Consider the following 14316-nt stretch of genomic DNA (forward strand, 5'->3'; position numbering starts at 1 on the left):
TTTAAGGGGGCAAAATTAGATTCTATTTTAGTTTATTTTTAATATTATAGAGAAAATGACTATTTTACCCTTACCACCGTTAGGGTTTTGTTACCCTTACTACCCTTACCCTAAAAATTTAATCTCATTTTTCTCCCTAAAAGTTTAAAAACTAACATTTTTTCTCTAAGCTACGTTTGAAAAGATAGCATTTCCCCCCTAGGGTTTATTTCCAAACCTTTTCACTTTCTCCGGCGCCATCGCCAGCCATCTTCCCCTTCCGACGGTTTCTCTTCCACCGACAGCCCCCCTCAACTCCATCCCAACCCATCCGGAGCAGAGAGAAGTCGTCTGGAAAGACGATCGTCTTCCCAGATGAAGACGACTCGTCTTCCCAGAGGATGACGAGTAGTCTTGTCTTCGTCTGGGAAAACGAAACGACGACGATTAGGAAGACGAAGAACTTCGTCTTCCCCGACGAAGTTCTTCGTCTTCCACGACTTCTCCGACTCCGATCGAACGTCTAAATGGGAGGAAAGAGATCGTCGGAAGGAGAGGATACTTCGGGAAGGAGAGGTCGTCGACAATGGAGTCGTAGTTGTCGTCGGAGATTTCAAAACGAAACCCTAGGGTGAAACTGCGATTTTTTAAAACTTAGGCTGGGGAAAATTTTAGTTTTTTAAAGTTTAGGGGGGCAAAATTAGATTCTATTTTAGTTTATTTTTAATATTATAGAGAAAATGACTATTTTATCCTTACCACCGTTAGGGTTTTGTTAAATTTAACCGATCATAGGTGGGTGTTTGGTGTTTCCATAGTTAAAGGGTAGAAACTTGAGAAAACATCAAACCTTGGGTGTGAAATAGTCGTTTGGCCGATAGAGAATTGGGAAACTACTTACTTTGACCACGTTTCATGTACCAAAATAAATTTATCACAATTTTTCAAAAAAAAAAAAAAATTTGAGCAAAGCCTTTAATTTCACATTAAAAAAAAAACGAAATTTCACATTTTCACAGTCACTTAATATTTAACATCGTAATTTCAATTTTAAAGAAAAAAGAAATTTATGATATCAAGCTATTTATAAAAACATTAATTCAAAATTTATTTTATTTATTTATTTATTTATTATAAATTAATTTGTGGTTAGTTAATTATTAGTTTAGATGTGTTTTAAAATAAAGGATGATAAAAGAATATAAACAGTATTTTGATATCATAAGTATAATGGGTGAACTACTATTTTACTATGCAAGATATTATTAGATATTTGATAATACAATAAAACTATGTATATCTATTTTTAATACATAATTTATGTACACAGATTAGGTGTTATCATATCATTAGATATTTCTTTATCATATGATGACACATATTTTAAAATCATCTAATTATATGATGACACATCACTGTATACATGAATTATGTATAAAAAATAGATACACATAGCATTACTCTTGATAATATACTAGGTGATTTCCTATTTTCAAGATGGGGTTATTAAATATTTAACAATGTAAGAGAGACTTTTAGAATGGATGTAATAAATTTAAACTATGGGGTAAATTGATATATTATTATATAAGGGTAAATTGATATTTTGCATCGAACTTTTAAAAGTATACTTCTAGTAAAATTTTGGAATATGTGTAATAGATATTTTAATATGAAATCCTAGACCTATAAATCCATGTAACTCTAACCTCCTTAAAACTTAAACCCTTAAAACTTGAAAACTTTTAAATTGATATTTTAGTCATGGAGGCATTTAAAATCTTGAAGAACACAACATTCAAGAAATTAATTCAATTGTTGAGTGAAATTCTCTATATTGATCGTAGGCAAACCAACATTCAGTTAAGTATAAAACTAAGAAATATTGACAATAATAGACCTATCAATATCAGAAATGATTGGGATGTTGATTGTCTAAGTGGTTTTTTTATCCTCTTTATAAAATGTGTTATAGTTTTTGTTAAAACAAGCTATAAGTTTGTACATGCATCGACATAAAAATAGTAGTAATAATGTTCAATAGATGTACAAGGGTTAGAGCAAGATAGGATATGTAACACAATGATAGTTTGCAAGGGGTCATACTGAATAGTTATGTGGAAGATGTTGATGACGGTTTACCAAGGATTCAAAATGTTAGAATTAATCCGAAACAAGAATTTGATGATGAAGACTTTATGTATTTGCATGATGTCATTGTATTAGATACTATGAAGGAATTGGTATGTAGTAACAAAGAAAATGTTCTGAATTGGGATGTCTTTGATTATAGAGACGAAATAGATGATATTCTTATAGAAAAACCCGAGTTCGAGGAGAAAACGCATATTAATTATGGTACAAGAGTTACGAATAGTTTTTAGCATGCAAGTCCCATGCATGGTAATATCGATGTTGATGTCAATAATGTTTTAGAGTGTGCATTTTATTGATTATCCAAATTTTCTGATCAATTATTTATGCCTATTGTCCAAAAAGGGCAGAGAGATAGAGATTCTTTTAAAGTTAATGCCATAATCCTGCATAAAAATTATTTGATTGATGCATTTAACTGGCATGCTATAGAAAATGGATGCTAATACAAAGTGCATAAGTTGATGGAATCTAGATGAGAAGTGAAATGCCTCCATGGACAACAAGGGTGGGAAGTTATAACTGCTTTCAACAACATTATATGAATGTCAACACGCGTCTGAAAAATCGAATCATGTCATATCATAGGCAATTGGGGCTCAAGTTTTAGGCTAAATTGGTGACTTTGGTGACGGCATTGACGAGATCAGATAGATAGTAAAAGTTAGTTACCCACCCTTCTAAAAACCAAGCGAATGGTTGAAAAGAAAGGTAAAATCAGATAGGTAAAACAAACATTGACTTAGTCATTGGATTATGTAAAGTTTCTACAGGCCAGAACATTGACTTTGGCTTTTTCTTTTAAATTAGCAATTTCACTCACCTCTCATGTCCTGTCATTAAAACATCAACGGAACTTTCAATTCAAATATATTTCTTTGGTTGATTGGGTGTTAGGTTTAAATAATTGTTTTATTATTATAAATAAAAAAATTATTTTAAAAATAAATAAATAGATCATTTAAAAAATTATTAAGTATAAATAATTATTATATTTGATAAAATTTAATAAATATAAATAATTATTATATTTAATTAGAGGTAATAAAATAATACTAATAAATTATTTTACTTAAATATCTTTGACGTAATTATTTTAAAATATTTTTTATATTATTTGTTATATTAATTGAAATTAGGTTATTTTTGTTATAAAAAATTAATAAATAAAAATATAATTATAATAAAGATAATCTTTTAATAACTAAAGTGATTGTAGTAATCAGATTACTATCTGTATTACCTGTCACATCACCATTGATAATAAGAGATTATCGTAATTTTTTATTACTGACAAATCAAACAATATAAATAAGTAATAAAAGATAGATTATCAAATTAATCTTTATTACCCATGAACTAAATGACCTTTAAGGTTAGGTTTGGTTGAGAGATAAAAAAATTGTTCTGATAATTTATCTTTTATAATTTATTGCTTTCAGGGGGTGTTTGGTTAAAAGGGTTAAAAAATTACTTTGGTAGTATATCTTTTATTACTTACATTACTTTATTTGATTTATAAGTAATAAAAGGTTTCGGTAATCATCTATTATCAATGGTAATGTAATAGGTAATATAAGAAGTAATCTAATTACTACCTTCACTTTAGCTATTAAAATATTATCAAGGTAATGTTGATTTTATTATAATTATATCATTATTTATTTATTTTTTTAAGACAAAAATAATCTCATTTTGAATTAATATAACAAATAGCATAAAAAATATTTTAGAATAGTTATACCCAAGAGTATTTAAGTAAAATAATATACTAATATTCTTTTATTACCTTTAACCAAACATAATAATTATTTATACCTACCTATTTTTATTAAATGTTATCAAACATAGTAATAATTTATACTCAATAATCTTCAAAGTAGTCTATCTTTAAGGTAATATTTCAATTTTGATAATAAAACATTTTTTAAATCAAACATCCTCTCAGTAATTTATTTGGTTGGTAAATAACAAAAAATTTTGAATAATTTTCCATTATCAATGGTAATGTAACAGATAGTATAAGAGATAAATTTTATTCCCACCCTCACTTTAGATAATAAAATATTGTCAAGGTAATCTTAATTTTATTATAATTATATTTTTATTTATTAATTTTTAGAATAAATATAATCGTATTTTTAATTAATATAAAAAGCAACATGACAAATATTTTAGAATAATAATGTTTAAAAGTATTTAAGTAAAATAATATTGTAGTATCATTTTATTAACTCTAAGTAAACACAATAATTATTTATACTTATTAATTTTTATCAAATATAATAATAATTTATATATAATAATATTTAAAATAATCTTATATTTTTTTTGTAATAAATATTATATAAATCAAATGTAGAACCATACAAGGTTTAGAATTTTATTTATATTTTATAATTAGATAATTTTTTATTATAATTTTAATTAAGATCATCTATGATTGTACTTGTAAGATAATAACTTATAATAAAGTCGCAACGTGGTTTGTAAAGTCTAATTTTGAAATTGTAACACTCCTAGAAAGCCACACGTGTTGCGTGCCGTGCAAATGATTAAATTTCTTTATAATTATTAGGCCAAACGACCCAAGGCATGCTGGATTGACGGTTTCTACACCTTAATAGTTAAAGTTAACTAAATCTTAACCCCTTAAAATTTTATCTTATTTCTCCGATTAAATTTTAAAAACTAAGAATTTTTTCTCCTAAGTCAAGTTTTAAAAAATTATATTTCTCCTCATAGGGTTTAGTTTTAATATCCAATCACTTTCTTTGACGTCATTATTATCTGTCTCTCCCTCTTGATGGTTTCTCTTCCTCTGATGGTTTGTCTCAACGAGATCCTAATCCCTCCGACGCCATGCAACGTCATCTGGAAAGACAATTCGTCTCGAAAGATGATTCGTCTCATCTTTCCAAACGACATTGCATGGCATCAAAGAGTTGGGATTATTTGAGGCGAACCATTGGAGAAAGCGAAACCGTTGGAAGGGAGAGACATCAGGTGATGGTGTCAAAGAGAGTAACTGGATATTGAAAGGGGGAAAATGTGATTTTTTTAAAACTTGGTTTAAGAGAGAAAAGTTAAGTTCTTAAAATTTAGGGGAAAAAAAGATTAAATTTTAGTTTAATTTTAATATAATATATAAAATGACAATTTTATCGTTAAAATTAATAGACTTAACATTCCATGAGTGGGTAAATAAGATTTTCAAAATTAAAGGGTGAACAGGGATGCAACACACTTTGGGTGGGAAATAGTCATTTGGCCTAATTATTAAAAAAAACTTTCAATAAAAAATGTACCGTCAGATTTACAAGTTGTTAATTAAAAAAATGAAAAACATGCGTCTTTAAACGAAAAAAAAAAAAAACCAAAGAATTTATTTAATAGGTGATTAAGATCTAATTAAAGAATCATATAACTCTTACTATAATGTCATGTATATTTTTCCCTAAGTCCAAATCTCCAAGTTTGTATATAGATTTTGTATGTATCCTATTATTGTTTGGTAAAACATATTTTTGAAATTATTTTGATTTTCAAAATCTATAATTTATATTTAATAAATTATATTTTCAATTATTTATGAAAAAGGAAAATCTTAAAAAAATGATTTTGATATAGTTGCCGATGTGGCATTGTTGACCATAGTCGCCAGCCAATGGTGATGGATGACTGTTGTACATGTAGTTTAACACTTGCAATCATGATAATAATATATGGAGATATTAAATTATTATTTTTTTAATTAAAGAGATTTTTTATGAAAAAATTTAATTAAAAACTTAAAATTTTAGATTATTTTATTAAATGAACTAATTTTTTGTTATTTTTTTTATTTTCCTTGCTTTTAAAAAAATAAAACAAATATTTTAATTTAATATATTCAATAAAAAATATATAAATTTATTTATTTAAAAGATTGATTATTTTAATAAAAAATAGTTCATAATCAAAAGATCCTTTTTTTGACAAAGAAAAATTTCATTTGAATCAAATCGTCATATTAGGTCAAAATCAATCGCGCCAAATAGATAAACTTTGAGTTCAATAATCAGTCTTACAATTAAGTAAATTAAAAGTTTAATTTTGATATATCTTTAAAAAAATTTTAAATTCATACTCTTTTATATATATAATCACATATTTTATTATTCAAACTAAAAATGTTTTTCCAATTTTAATTTATCTAATTTTTTATTTAATTTATTCTTAGGCCACGTGGCATTGTAAGTGTACTTCTTTTTGTCAAAATTGAGCACTACAACCTAAGATTAGTTAAAACAAGACTATTTTCATATTTGATAATGATTATGATAAGGCCATAAGAGTATTTTCCATCCAAGTTTAGATGTGTTGTTAAAGTTATGAGATTTGAAAAGTAAAATATTTCAGTTATAGTTAAAAATAAAATCGTCATTTAATAAAATAAAATAAAATTTTATTCTTTTACTCCCTCAGTTTAAATATGTCATAATTTTTTCACTTGATGTTTAAAAATTTAATATTTTCTCCTTAGAGCTTGTAAATCGTCATCTGAGACGACAAACTTTGCAATCTTTGGCTACATTGGCTCTCTTTCCTAGCTTAACTCTCCTTATCGATCACATCCTAACCACCGGTAAAACCTATTTCCTCTGATGAAGACGACCGTCAAAGGTCTCAGATAGCCACGTCGTCTTTGTTTGAGACCTCTGACGGTCATCTTTATCCAAGACAAAGACACTCCTACTAATACGATTTCTTCTTCATTGAAGAAAATATGTTTTGTCGATGATTATGATGTGATCGATAAGGAGATTTAAGCCGAGAAGGAGAGCCAACACGGTCAGAGACAACTATCTTTGGTGACGGTTTGTAAACCCTAATATGAAAATGTTGATTTTTCAAACTTTAGATCAAAAAAATTATGAGACTTTCAAATTGAGGAGAACAAACATAATAAAACTTTAGTTTTTGAAATTTTTTTATTAAATAATAATTTTATTTTTAATTATAAATATGATTTTAAATGATTGGATGAGATTTTTAACTTTTTAAATTATATTAGTATAACTTAAAAAAATGTCTAATATTGAGTGTCCTGTTGCCTTATTTTAATTAAAAATGTGCGTTGAAACTATCTCCCACGACATTTTAAATTAAAGCAAAAGCCTGGACCTATATGTCATAAAATACTTTAAAAACAAATGGCTACTATTATATTAATATTATTATATTTTCAAATATATTTCTATGGAATAATCATTTAGGAAGAATCGTATTGTAACAACCCTGGTCTAATACCCCGGTCCACTGTCAAGATATTGTCTACTTTACACACACAATCCATCATGGGTTTGCTAATGGGTTTTGCAACCCAAAACGCGTCTTAACAGTTAAAGAGCTCACAGACTATTTAACCAGTCAAATTCTCCCACCACTAACTAATGTGGGATATATAGACAGACCCAGCATCTCTCCCATGCTTTGTCGATGTGGGATTCGCTTAAGGGTACCACACGTATATTCTTTTGTTTTTTCAATCGTAAAGTCTTTTGTACTGTATCTAATCTCATTTCTCTTGCCTCCTGAATAGATAATAGGCCAAAGGACTTATTTCCGCACACAAAGCTCATTCTATTCTTAAATTGATGTTGATTAATTATTAAAAATCTAAATATCTATTTATAAGATATGAAAATTAATAAAATTAATTATTTTTTTAATTTAAAATTTTGATAATTTTTTTAAAAATTAAACTTTAAAATATTATATTTTTTTCTTACATTTTTTCCTCTTTCTTTTTTTCAGTATCGTCACCGATTGACTTTACTCTTTCTCTCCTTTTTCGACGCATCTCCGAATGAAGAACGTCGCATTTCTAGTGCATCTTTGGATAAAGACGTCATCCAAATATGTTTGACGGAAATTGTAATATTTCAAAATTTAATCTTAAATGAAATTATTAGTTTTCTAAATTTAGAAGAACAATAAATAATATTTTATTATTTTTAATATATTATTAGTAAAATGATGATTTTACCTTTAAAACTTAACTAATTATGTTAATTTTAATTGTTCATAAGTGGATGTTGAAGTTTTTAATAATTAATAAATATCAATTTGAAAACACAATGAACTTTAGAGGAGACTTAGTCCTTTGATCTACATAATATAATTTATTTATTTATTTAATAAAACCTTGATTAGGTGTAATCCCAAATTTCTACCCATCAACTTCTTAAGTAAAATTTTGTTAAATTCTCAATTAAAGTTAAGAGTAAAATCGTTATTTAACAAAAAAAATTAAAAACTAAAATTTTATCACATTTTCCCTACCTCAGTTTAAAAATTTAACATTTTTTCCTTATTTAAAGTTTGAAAAATAATAATTTCACCCATAGAATTTTGAAATTATTGTCAGAAACGATGAAGTTCGTCATCTTCGACAGTGTTCATCCTCCCGCTTGAGTTATCTCTCCCTACCTATCAAACCAACACCTCTGATTAAAATGATTACCTCCGACGAAGACAAAATCATCTTCATTGGAGGTAATCGTTGTCCTCAGTAAGTGGGAACAAGTTGACAGGAGGAGATACGCTGAGAGGGAAAGCCAATGAGGCCGAAGACAACCAACGCTTCTGATTAAAATTATTCATGTTATGGACATCAAATCGTATATCATATTATGTATAAACAATTTAATATTTTTATCATATATCATGCATTATATTGTAAGTTACAAATTAAAATAATAAAAATTTTAATTATCATATCATTACCTTGAAAAATTACAAATATCTCTTAACATTGAAAAAATTTTCAAATACATTCCCATCACGTCATCAATTAGTTAAAAAGGTGTATCGATATATATCGTTAATATATATCATATCATTTGATACACTTATCATATTATACTAATTTGATATATTTTTTAATATGTATTATAGTTTACTTATATCATATCGTATAATACTAATACCCAAAATTCAGGTTTGACTTGTCTTTCTTTTACCTTAGCCTCCTACCTCTAGCCCTATTTCATCATTTGATGTCATCATTTTATCTTTTATTTTTAAAAAGGCCAAATGACAATTTCCCACCCAAGGTTTAGTATAAGCCCAATTTTTCATTTGTTAATTATCAAAAATTCAAATACCCACTATTCTGTTAAATTTTATAATTATTATCAAGAATAAAATTATCATTTAATTAAAATATTTTAAAAACTAAAAATTTATCATATTTCCAACCCTTAGGTTTAAAAACTAATAAAATCCTCCCTACTTATTAAATATTTTTATTAAATAACAATTTACCTTTAATAGTAATAATGAAATTTAACTGACATATGGTTATTTAAATTTTTAATAGTTAACCGATGAAAAATTAAGTTTGTACCAAACCTTGGGTGGGAAATAGTGATTTGGCCTTTAAAAAAATATGAAGTTTTAGTTGAATTAAAACGAGGGATTAGATGAAATTTAATTTAATCCAAGTCCCATTTTCACATTATGGTAAGGCCAAAGGACTTATTCCCACCCAAAGTATGCTATTATATTAAAGTTCCTCTGGTTAATTTTGAAAAACTCATTTATCCACTCATGAACGACTATATTCTTGCTAATTTTTTTGCATTTGGTAAAATCCAGTCTTTAATGTGAGGTGATGAAGAGTAGATGAATGGATTTTGTGTGGGTAGTGTGGGATGTTCAGAGATATGGTGAAGATAAGAAAAATTTTAGATTTTATGTGGGATCTAATGGGAAAATAAGAAAAGAATGTTGTGGATTTTTTGTGTAGAGCTTATAGAAAATGAAGAAAATTCTGTTTTTTTTTTTCTTGGTTTTCTCTTTTTAGTTTCAATTTCTTGGTTTTTCATGTGATTTTGATGGGTAAATTCTGTTGCCAATTCTGTTTTTCCCACTTTATTCTTTGTTATTTTTGATGATTATTCTTAAAATTGAATGGATGCTTAATTGTAAGAAATATAATTCAGTGTATGTATTTTAATGAAATCAGATAGATGAATTTGTTTGGGACACAGAGTACTTACTTGTTATGATGTGTTTGAAAAGACAATATATACTGAGGTGTTTGTGTCTTCACATAGAGATTTTGTGTTAGTTAAAGGAATGGTCTGTTAACTTTCAGGAAAATTTAATAGTACTTGAAATGATTTCTTGGCTGTGCAATTAGGTAGTTTAAGCTTCAAATGATGAAATCCAGTAAAGCTATTTCAAGTTCAAGCAAATCTCAGTTGGAAGAAACTGATGGAGACGATTATGAAACCACCTCTGTTTCTTGTGAAAAAATTTGTATCAAAATACGAAACTTGTCAGTAAATGAAATACGAAGCGGTATCTCCGGCTGGACTGCTGCAGCCACTGCCCATTCCTACCAAAGTGTAGGGTGATATCTCAATTGATTTCATCACCAGTCTTCCAAAAACACCACGTGCAGATACCATAATATGCACACTTTTTGGTATAAAACACCCTTTCAAAGCTGTAGAAGTTGCCAGGAAATTCATACAAGAAGTAGTAAAATTGCATAGTTTTCCACGGTCAATTGCTTTTGATCATGATCAACTTTTTTTAAGTCAGTTTTGAGTAAATATTTTTAAAACTGCAGGTACCACACTCAGGTTTAGTTTGGAGTTTGGAAACCTACTTACGGTGCTTTTGCTTTCACCAGCCTAAGCAGTGGCCAAAATGGCTCTCATGGGCTGAATATTGGTTCAATACATCCTACAACACATCCGTCGACATGACACCCTTTAAAGCGTTGTATGGCAGAGACCCGTTGGTGCTACTTAGATAGGTCGAAGAGGTGTCAAAGATAGAAGAAGTTAACAAAATGATTGAGGAAAGGAGTGCGGTGCTTGATGAACTCAAAGAGAACTTGGGGAAAGCTCAAGAAAAAATGAAAAAATAGGCTGACAGAAGCAGAGGAGAAGTCCAATATTCAGTGGGTGATTATGTGTTCTTAAAATTTCAGTTGTATCGCTTTAGATCATTGGCGAGCTGAGCAAATGAAAAACTCAGCTTGAGATACTATGGTCCCTTCGAGATACTACAAAAAATTGGATCGGTAGTTGATCGCTTGAACTTACCTCCTAATGCAAATATTCATTCAGTATTCCATTTTTCATAATTAAAGAAAAGAGTTGGCCCAATAGTTACTTGCCAACCTCTTCTTGAATGCATGACCAACAATGGAGAGTTACAAGTACAACCATTGGAAATATTATAATATCGATACTCTCAGCTCAAGGAATTGAAAATTCTAGCAAAGTGGGAAGACCTCCCGGACTGTGAAAATTCCTGGGAATTGTTCACTACCCTCAGGAACCTCTTTTCACAATTCCACCTTGAGGACAAGGTGCCTCTGGATGGGAGGGAAAATGTTAGGACTAATGAATACATATCACTCAGGAAAATATACTCTAAAGAAAGGAAATCAAAAGGTAATAGCAAATTGGGACAGATGTCACTCTAAGAGGCTCTAAGGCCTTCAAAATCAATAGAGAACAACAATGTCACAGATAACAACTACAAAAACGGTTAAAGGTGATATAAAAAAAAAGGGAGAGAAGGGAAGGAGGCATCAGAAAATCAGCACAGAGGAGGGAAATTGAGGAGAGAGTAAACCTCTCGAATGCTCTGTAGGCTACTTTTATTTTGATGTTTGCATTTGTTTTTTTTGTAATTTGGATTTTTAGAGAATTATCATAAAGAGTTATATTATTGTATTAAGCAAACAGTGCTCATTAGGGATGGCAATGGGAAGGGGCGGGGAGGGGATATCAATCCCCGTCCCCGTCCCCGTCTCCGTCCCCGTAAGGGATATCAATCCCCGTCCCCGTTGCGGGGATAAAAAATAATCCTCGTCCCCTCCTTGCGAAGGAAAATCCCCTCCTCATTCCCTCCCCGTCCCCGCCGGGAAAAATCCCCTCCCCATCCCCGCCCCGTCCCCGTGGGGAAAAATCCCCTCCCCATACCCATAAATATAAATTTTAATTCTTTTATATATTTCAATAAATAAAATAAATCATATTTTCTCAAAATATCACTTGCTACAAGAGCTACAAAATATTCTTTGTTATTTTAGTTCAATTATAAAGTTTTCATAAAATCTAACAATATGCAATAATCAATCTCTTCATTAGTAGTTCTTCATGTATGTGATTTAGGGTAATTTTATAATAACATTAAATTTAACATTTTTCATTCACTTCAATTGATTTTATCAAGTTTATAATTTATTATTTTTTGTGTGTAAAACCTGGTGGATTGACTAACTAAGTTTTGAAGTTGAAATAAAATTAATTTGATACATTTGTATTTTATGATAATGAGATTCTGGGGTTTTTTTAATATATTAGATTAATAGTTTGGAAATTAGTAAAAGCTAATAATTGATAATTCAAAAATTAGTAAAATTAAAATTATAGTTTTAATAAATCATAATATAAAAATTTCTAAAACTTAATAGTTTAGAAATTATTATATTAATATATTAGGTTTAGGGGGTGGGGTGGGGTGGGGAGGGGAGGGGCGGGGCGGGGACACATGTATCCCCATCCCCGACCCGTCCCCGATTACGGGGATTTTTTTTGTCCCCATCCTTGCTCCTTTCCCCGTTTTTATCGGGGAATCCCCTCTCCGTTAGGGTCGGAAAGGGTCGGAGCCTCTAAAGTCGGGTCCAAATTGCCATCCCTAGTGCTCATACACATATTTGGGAATATTATCATAAATTTATATATTATCTTATTGAACATACAACGTTCTTTTATACATTTGAGAATATTAATCTACACTTTGAGTCTGTCTCCTTTATCTATATTGCATCTTCTTATCTCGTTTTAAGTTCTTGAGTTCCTACAGTAGTGCTTGTTCCTTATGGATCGTGAGCTTGTTAATTTGTTGTTGTTATTAGTAAACCATTTGAGTTGAGGAAAGGTTTGTTGCTAAGTTTCCATCAAGTTCCTAACAGAATGCAAGAGGTCTCACATCCGACAAGAGTGTTATAAACTCATAAAGGGGAGAAAGGAGAAGAAATTCAAAAAGAAGGTGTTTGAAGTCATTCGAAGTGAAAGCGATAATTCAAGTGATAAAATTGAGCCGTCTTGTATTGATTCTTTCTTTCCTTGCATGATTCTTTATTTGAGGCTTGCGCTAATGAAGCGATATGCGGGTTGTCAATGCCAAAGTTGGATCCGTTGGCTTCTTTTAAAGCACCAACAAGATTTCATTTTTATATTTTCCAAAAGAATTCATATTTTATTTAATCCTCTTTGACCAGTTTGATTATGGATAATTCCTTAACGGGGCTTTGAAACAACTTGGAGGTCCCTACTAATTCTCTAAAGGGGTGGATTCAAACCGATTTTGTTTGAGTTTAAGTTCAAATTCAATTTGAATAAGCTCGAAATTATAAAATCCATAAGTACTTCTCAGGGGCACAATGGTCATTTCAAAAGTTAATGTTTGATATCTAGTATAAAGTTCAAATATAGATTTTGGATGACACATACTCATGTATGATAAGGCACGCCCATGTGTTGATACAACATCAACACACAACTAATAACAACATCATAGGCCAAACGACTATTTCCCACCCAAGGTATGTTGCAATCTCAAGTTTCCAGCCTTTAACTATGGAAACACCAAACACCCACCCATAGCCGGTTAAATTTAACAAAACCCTAACGGTGGTAGGGGTAAAATCGTCATTTTCTCTATAATATTAAAAATAAACTAAAATAGAATCTACTTTTGCCTCCCTAAACTTTAAAAACTAAAATTTTTCTCTAGCCTAAGTTTTAAAAAATCGCAGTTTCACCTTAGTATTTCGTTTTGAAATCTCTGCCTCCATTGCTGACGACCTCTCCCTCCCGAAGCATCCTCTCCTTCCGACTATCTCTTTCCTCTCATTTGGACGTCCGATCGACGTCGGAAAAATCGTGGAAGACAAAGAACTTCGTCTTCCCAGACAAAGACGAGACGACTCGTCGTCCTCTGGGAAGACGAGTCGTCTTCATCTAGGAAGACGAGATCGATCGATCTCGTCTTCGTCATCTGGGAAGACAATTTCTCTTTCCAGACGACGTCTCTCTGCGCCGGATGGGTTGGGGTGGAGTTAAGGGGGGCCGTCGGTGGAAGAGAAACCATCGGGAGGGGAAG

This window comes from Mangifera indica, chromosome 20 (genome assembly GCF_011075055.1).
Source record: "Mangifera indica cultivar Alphonso chromosome 20, CATAS_Mindica_2.1, whole genome shotgun sequence".
In the NCBI taxonomy this organism is placed as follows: domain Eukaryota; kingdom Viridiplantae; phylum Streptophyta; class Magnoliopsida; order Sapindales; family Anacardiaceae; genus Mangifera; species Mangifera indica.